Consider the following 8,342-nt stretch of genomic DNA (forward strand, 5'->3'; position numbering starts at 1 on the left):
GCCTAACACTGCTACTTGAGGTAGGTGGTGCGACCGCCCAGGCCCACGGTTTAAAGGAACCCACCTTGGACCTAGTCTGCCTGACTTAATATGCATTTTTGTTGTTGTCACACTGTGGGCGTGTCTGCTCTGTTTTGGTTCTCAGTCTGTTATTTCTAATCTTGTTAGTATCGGTCTTATAGTATGTTGAATTTTGGGTTCTGTCCTGTCTATTGCCTGGTGTCCAGTATCTGTTAGTAAAGTTAGTCTGTGTTTTGAGTTTCAGTTATTTCTTGTGTCCAGTTACTCTGTGTTTTTGTGCTGGTTAGTCTGTTACTGTCTGTGTGTCTGGTTGTGGCGTTATGATCCGATTAGTCATTATGACTTTGATGCTTCTGCTTTAGTTTCCTTGTAGCCTTGTTTATTATTTCATTCATCCGCATCTTTAAGTTTACTCAGTATGTGTCTTGTATCTTAGGATTAGCTGTATGTCTTAGCTCCCAGTCCTGTGCCTTAGTTCATGTCGTAGTATTTGCTTCTAGTTCTTTCTCTGCATCATTTTGGTTTAGTTTGCGCGGTACTCTGTGTTCTAGTTCTGTGTTCTCATTTAGGTTTTGTCTGTTATGATCCCTGTGTTATAGTTGGTCGGTGTTTGTCTGTTTACATGGGTTTCTGTTACTGTCTGAATTAGATTCTTGTCTGGTATTTTGTTACATGTGTTCTGTCTGTGTTGGTTATTTTGCCCCATGTCTGCCTGTCAAGTGTTCCGTCTGTTCCCCCTGCTCTCTCTCTGCCTGCCTGCCTCTCTCTGTCTTCCCCTGCTCTCTCTCTGCCTGCCTGCCTCTCTCTGTCTTCCCCTGCTCTCTCTCTGCCTGCCTGCCTCTCTCTGTCTTCCCCTGCTCTCTCTCTGCCTGCCTGCCTCTCTCTGTCTTCCCCTGCTCTCTCTCTGCCTGCCTGCCTCTCTCTGTCTTCCCCTGCTCTCTCTCTGCCTGCCTGTGTCTTGTTAGTCTCATGTCTGTCACCTGGTGTTTCTGTCTAGTCTTTGTCGGGTCATTGCAGTGTGAAGAAGCGCTGTCTGTTTTGGATATCTGCCTGTAATTCTGTCGGCCTGTATTTTGGATTTTGTGTTTGCCCTTGTGGAGTCTTGTTGGGACCCAGCCACTGCTTGTAAGTGCGCTCGCCTTTTGTTTGTTTAATTAAACTTTTATACCTGCTCCGCACGACGTGTCTCGCATTTGGGTCCACCTACCGGTATTCAGTTGTTTAGTTTAATATTTTGAATACAGTTTGTTTGCATGTCTTGATTGCAGCAAAAAACTCAGACTCAGACCACAACTGTGTTCTGCAAAGACAAGCCCCCATCGCTGCCAAGAGGTTCTCATATCATGCAGCAAACAGCACCAGTGTGGAAACTCAGTGCCCCCTTAATAGGAACCCATCGCCAGGGGGTGGGTAGTACTCCTTATAAGTAAGGCAAATGAGTAAAAAAGTAGTTTTACAAATTGTAACTTTCACGTTCCTTTTTATAACTTAATTTCAACTACAAAATAGTCCTGTTGAGCTTTACGCATGACGCACAGGTTAGATTGGCTTTCTTAATTCAGCAACGGGCTACTCCTTTTATTGCCTCAATTCTTTTCATAGATGCTTTAGGAATAATCACATTGTATTGGCTGCCTGTTTTATGGAGAAGGCTGATCATATGCAGCGCTGTTCATATTAAAGCAACTGGTTTGGTTGGCTACATGTCTATCTTAAGATAACAACAGATGGGCTACAGGCAACAATAGCAGGGTAGGCAGAAAGCAAGGATGATTTTTTAAAGCGATCTTAACGATGTCTTCATGTAGATCAAAAAATGTAATATATTTCTGCTGGGTCTGCTTCCACGTTCACTCTGGTGCGACTCGCTAGTGATGTGAAAGCAAATGAACAAACCACAGGATTTTATGATAGCATATAGCTTGTGATTTTAGCATTATTTCAAAAGCTAAACTATTAATAAATCCATTTGCTGAGCTTATAATTGATCTATGAGACATGTATAGGTATAGCCTATTATGCAAATCATTTGGTAACCACGTATGCAAGTCACTGTTAAAAAATGCTGTGCTTGCCCTCAGTGTACTTTGTCAGTGCACAATCATTAGGCTTCCTTTCAGTCTTAACGCCATTATTCATAACATGCTGTAGGTTTGCAGTCTAATTATACTAATAATGCTTATCAGTTATGAGCTCTTTGTAACACAATATAAATAAATAAATACATCAAAAGCATTACAGTGTTGCATCAACTGTCAGAGTCACTGGAATTTGATTTCCCCACGTGGGTCCTGATAATGCAGGACGTCAATCGCCAAAACTGCCGAGGAGTCTGTAACTTGACGTTTACCCATCTTGGTTCCTTTGTAAAATGTCAGTATAAACATGAACCGGACTACAATAACAATGCCACAATGTAGGCCTATACATTTTCCCCCCTAGTCCAGACAGGACATACCGAACTACAGTGTGAAAGCAGCTCGCAGCCTGTGTGCTGTATTTCGGTTTGCCTCGCTGTCTTCCTAACAATTAAAGTGTGAAAAAAGTGCCCCACTAGAAGTCTTCACCCCCTCTGCCCTGAGCCATCAGCTTCATGCCTTCTGCTACTGCAATTACTATAACGTTATTTATTAGGCACCTTATAAATATTAAACTAATAACAGCAATCCGAATAACAGGCAAATAGTGGTAAATAAATAATTGCAAAAGATGAGTAAAAGTAATCTGAATTTATTAAAATATTTGACAGCAATTATAAAATAACATAATAATATAATAGCATATCATTGGTTTCACACATTACACTGTTTCCTGCAACTGAGTCTAAATTAGTTTATCACTCAAAACCAGATCTCAATTAATACAGTTGCTGGTATGTTGCAATAAGAACTGTCTACTGAACCGCAAAGTTTACTTGAGCACCTAAATGTAGTTAGGCTAAAAGAAACCATTTCATAATTTAATTCAGAACTGTCTTTTTTTGTTTTTTGTATATATAGTCATCTTACACTGTATTTCTTCAATAAATATTTTTGTCGTTTCAGTTTTCATTATTTACCACAACCGTTTAAAGGAGGTAGTAAACTTATGTTCATTTCAACTTGTTTATCTCACATGTCTGACAACTGCCAAAATGTTTTTCATCTATAGATGTAAACTTCAGGGCTACTAACCAATTCCAGTTAAGCCTTTCTGACATCAGTGCTTAATATTCTGGAGAGGGATTGTGCTGTAAAGACGTACAGTAGCTATAAGACACAAATATAGACTCACTAAATAGGAAGAGCACCTCACTAGGAAGTAAGGATCTCACACAGTGAAAATCTACTTTATCAAAATACTGTTTTTTTGTTTGTTTGTTTTTTAAATATTTTTTCATCCCTCCCTGTGGTTCCTGCTCATGGACTGAACGAAGAACTGAAATAGTGCAAGTTTGTATTGCAAGTAGTGCAAGACCGTCTGGCGGGCTGTCATCTTGGCGAGGTCACCTTAGCTCTAAGTTTCATTTCTGTCATCATATTGAACTACAGAAGAGTTTGCTTTGGCGGAGGTGGTCTTTATCGGCCTCTGGTGGCGACCCGTAGGAGCTACATAGACATCCAGGATATGTATGGATTTGTCTCGTGGAGAGCAATAAAAAGAGCCCACTTGTAGGATGTTCTGTTCTCAAGCTGTGGCCTGTAAAGCACAGGAGTGCTTTTAGTCACAGGAATATTGACTGTTTTTATCAATAATTCAATGTTTTGAAAGCTTTGTTATTTGGAACATGTTTGTATGGAGAGAAATAATGTTTTGAAGATCACTCTCAATAAAAGTGAACATATAAAGAGTAAATATGGCCAAAACATGGACATTTGCCTGGTATATTTTTGAAAGATTGTGTAATAACTGTTGTATATCAGTTTCTTTTCATCAAATTTACAGTTGTATTCCAGGTGTATTAGAAGATATTCAGGTGCATTATAATCTACCTTATGATGGTTTTGATGGTTTATTGCATTAAAATATAGCTTTTTTTTTTTTTTTCAGGCAAGGATGAAAATCATCTCTATGTAGTCCGTAATGGTAAAATTAATTTTAATGTACAATGATTTATGTTCCTTAGCTTCTGACCTTTCAAAGGAGACCAGAATTATGCATCTAGACCTAATGGTTGAGGAGTTATTACGAATTTATTTTGTGTATGTTATTTTAGGCGTTTTTCCTGGAAATAGGTGCCAGGTTTCATAAGAGAATGAAAATGTGTGAGTGAAAATATATGCATGTGAAAGGAGAATAAAGGTATGTGAGAGGTCCAGAATAGATTATGACTTGTACGGCTCCTCATAAACAACCCACAACAAGCACATTGAGGTAAAACCCTCTCGGCAGAATCGCAGGTGTTCTGTATGCAGTGCTGCTGAATCACTAACTGTGTCTGAACGGGAGGGCTCGTCACAGATGAGGTGATCAGGTGAACGCTCATAATGTGGGTCATTTTATTTATTGCGAAATTATTATTCATTCATTTTACTAATAGTTTGATTTGGCAGGCCTTCACAAAAGGGCCTTTACAAATTTAAAAATTAATAAATTAATTTAATTTTTCTTTGACAAAAGGGCACTTTGGTCATCAAAGGGCAAAAGGGCAGGTGCTCAAGCACCCTTCGCACCCCCCTCTGCACGAGTATGTTTAAAGGTATTTTAAGGGGTAAAAAGTACTACATCAGTTATAATCTGTCAAATATAACTTCTGAATGAAATCAAGTCCTTTTGAGACAGAATCTACCTTTCAGTCAAGCTGCAATCACTTTCTGACAAGTGGAATACTGCATTACAGGTTGTATTGGCCATTTTAGTATTCCAACAGGTAAAAGGTAGGCTACTGGATTGGTTGTTACACAGCATTAGTCATAAGGATACTTGCAAAAGAGATGATGTCTTTATTTTATATATAATTCAGCATTAAGTCATGTTAATTATAGACTAAATTCCGTTTTCCAAATATAAACAAGCCTACCAAACACATAATCCATCTGCAACAACAGGCTTCTATTATTGGCTATGATCACATAAATGTCATGCCTGGTTACGCTATAAACTGCAAACACTTATTTGGCCACAATTGTGATTATTCCGTTAAAAGAAGCGTTAAAGTATCATTAAGACATACATTTGCTATTACCACGACAATAAGTGATGTTTATTTGCACGTTTTGTCCGTTTTATCCAGATAAAAGCAGCTGTCCAGATAAAAACACCACTCTAGACTAGACAACAGTAGTGGCCTTATAATATAATATAATAATAAATAATAAAAAACAAATATAAATAAATACATTCACCAAATAATGCATTGAGTTCATAAACTCAAGGTGAAATATTCAAATTTACCATAAAACATAGAATACATGAAAACTGAAGTTATTGCTCTGGGGCCTAAGCACCTCCGTGACGCATTATCTAAAGATATAGTTTCCCTTGATGGCATCGCCCTGGCCTCCAGCACCACTGTGAGGAATCTTGGAGTTATCTTTGATCAGGACATGTCGTTTAAGTCTCACATTAAGCAAATTTCAAGGACCGCCTTTTTTCACCTACGTAATATTGCAAAAATCAGGAACATCCTGTCTAAAAATGATGCAGAAAAACTAGTCCATGTATTTGTTACTTCTAGGCTGGATTACTGCAATTCTTTATTATCAGGCTGCTCGAAAAAGTCCATTAAGACTCTTCAGCTGATCCAGAATGCTGCAGCACGTGTTCCGACAGTAACCAGGAAAAGAGATCATATTTCTCCTGTTTTAGCTTCTTTGCATTGGCTTCCAGTAAAATCCAGAACAGAATTTAAAATCATTCTTCTTACCTACAAAGCTCTTAATGGTCAGGCACCATCTTATCTTAAAGAGCTCATAGTACCTTACTACCCCACCAGAGCACTGCGCTCCCAGAATGCAGGGTTACTTGTGGTTCCTAGAGTCTCCAAAAGTAGACTAGGAGCCAGAGCGTTCAGCTATCAAGCTCCTCTCCTGTGGAACCAGGTTCCAGTTTGGGTTCAGGAGGCAGACACCATCTCCACATTTAAGAGTAGGCTTAAGACTTTCCTCTTTGATAAAGCTTATAGTTAGGGCTGGCTCAGGTGAGTCCTGAACCATCCCTTAGTTATGCTGCTATAGGCCTAGACTGCCGGGGGATTTCCCATGATGCACTGAGCTCCTCTCTCCTCTACTTTCTCTCCCTCTGTATGCAACCTCATCCCATTAATGCATGTTACTAACACAACTTCTCCCCTTTCTGGTAGTCTTGTGCTTTCTCGTCTCTCTCCTCTCTCCTCCTATCACTTCCTGCAGGTTTTCTGGCTCTGGAGCTGTGGAGTCTGGATCTGTGTGCAACAACTATTGTTACTAGTCCTATTGTTATTATTGTAATTATAATCATTAACATTACGATTGTTATCATTAACACTACTATAAATATCTGTGCCATTTTTCATTTAGTCTATAGCAACATCACCTTTACTGTCTGTACCTCTGTGTGTATATTGTGTAGGCTGCCTCCCTCCCCTCTCTCTCCTTCCATCCCTCTCTCTCTCTCTCTCTCTCTCTCTCTCTCTCTCTCTCTCCCCTCTCCCCTTCACCCCAACCGGTCGAGGCAGATGGCCGCCCACCCTGAGCCATGGTTCTGCTCGAGGTTTCTGCCTCTTAAAAGGAAGTTTTTCCTTGCCTCTGTCGCCTAGTGCTGCTCTTGGTGGGAACTGTTGGGCTTCTGTAAATAACATCATAGAGTACGGTCTAGACCTGCTCTTTTATGAAAAGCGCTGTGAGATAACTGTGATTTGGTGCTATATAAATAGAATTTAATTGAATACATGCATTCACAGAATAAAATTTGCCCAACACTTTGTACAAAAACTCAGAATTAACATTTTATGAATGAAATCAGTAACTCACTGTTCTACTGTGCAGTGTGCGTCCTCAGGACACGCCCACACACACACCCCAAGAACTCAACACGTTACTCCCCTCTAAGTCAGTGGAAACATATGAAACAAACATTTACAGCGTCAGTATACACCAATATAATGTGATTTTGTTTGTTAATACACTTCATTGTCACTCACGCTTTCGCCGTTGGTCAGAGTCTCTTCCCCTCGTGGCGAAGATACACACACACTCACTCGGCTGTCAATCGTCGGGAATCAGCTGGGACACCTAGGTCTTCATGCATCTACCTTGGTCCACGAGTTGGTTAACTCTTTCGTCTGCCGATCTTAAGGATTATTACTGTACTTTACCATGGGTTATGGAGATATCTTCCTTATGTTAGGTTTATGTTAACTGGACCCAAAAGCACGACAGAGCAGAATAGAGGTTTCTCAGTTGAGAGAGAGTTTATTGTAGACACAATAGTTAGTTCACTGAGGCGAGGGAGGTGATCCAGGTCCAGACAAAGAGATGGAACAGGGTGTAGGCTGAAGCGGCGAGTGGGAAGCAGGTGACCAGGCAGGCAGTTCCAGGAAGTCTGTGGGACGAGGATAAACACACAGAGACTAGTTTACGCAAGGGGAAAGATCACAAAACAGGTCTTCAAAGGTTGACTAGCCAAGGTGAGTACCACTAGAGATACGCAGACAATCTGGTGAATACTGGCGTGCTGGACCCGGGTATATAACAGGTGGTTGATGGGAATGAGGTGCAGGTGTGTAGAGACACAGAGTGTAGGAGCCAGGGAGAGAGCCACGGCCACCTGCAAACCAAGCAGACTCACAAGGAGAAACAGACAGACAGGTACAATAGGATGGGGGAAACAGTGGAGAACAAAAAATTATGCAAAAGATTATGCAAAATTATTCAGCCCCTGTACTTTCAGTGCAGCAAACTCTCCAGAAGTTCAGTGAGGATCTCTGAATGATCCAATGTTGACCTAAATGACTAATGATGATAAATAGAATCCACCTGTGTGAAATCAAGTCTCCGTATAAATGCACCTGCTCTGTGATAGTCTCAGAGGTCCGTTTAAAGCGCAGAGAGCATCATGAAGAACAAGGAACACACCAGGCAGGTCCGAGATACTGTTGTGGAGAAGTTTAAAGCCGGATTTGGATACAAAGAGATTTCCCAAGCTTTAAACATCCCAAGGAGCACTGTGCAAGCGATAATATTGAAATTGAAGGAGTATCAGACCACTGCAAATCTACGAAGACCCAGCCGTCCCTCTAAACTTTCAGCTCAAGGAGAAGACTGATCAGAGATGCAGCCAAGAGGCCCATGATCACTCTGGATGAACTGCAGAGATCTACAGCTGAGGTGGGAGACTCAACAATCAGTCATATACTGCATAAA

General features: G+C 40.5%; 1 long non-coding RNA gene across 1 annotated transcript; it reads right to left on the reverse strand.

Moving 5' to 3' along the window:
• Positions 1-7,365: 7,365 nt before the first annotated feature.
• Positions 7,366-7,829, reverse strand: LOC119911006. The gene is made up of 2 exons (XR_005445736.1): positions 7,615-7,829; positions 7,366-7,521 (listed from the first exon to the last, which is right to left on the reverse strand). It is a non-coding gene; the product is annotated as an uncharacterized LOC119911006 (long non-coding RNA).
• Between the last annotated feature and the right edge of the window lie 513 nt (positions 7,830-8,342).

Source organism: Micropterus salmoides, unplaced genomic scaffold (assembly GCF_014851395.1).
Source record: "Micropterus salmoides isolate LMB-PRFRI ecotype aquatic unplaced genomic scaffold, ASM1485139v1 Ms_hic_scaffold_19, whole genome shotgun sequence".
In the NCBI taxonomy this organism is placed as follows: Eukaryota; Metazoa; Chordata; class Actinopteri; order Centrarchiformes; family Centrarchidae; genus Micropterus; species Micropterus salmoides.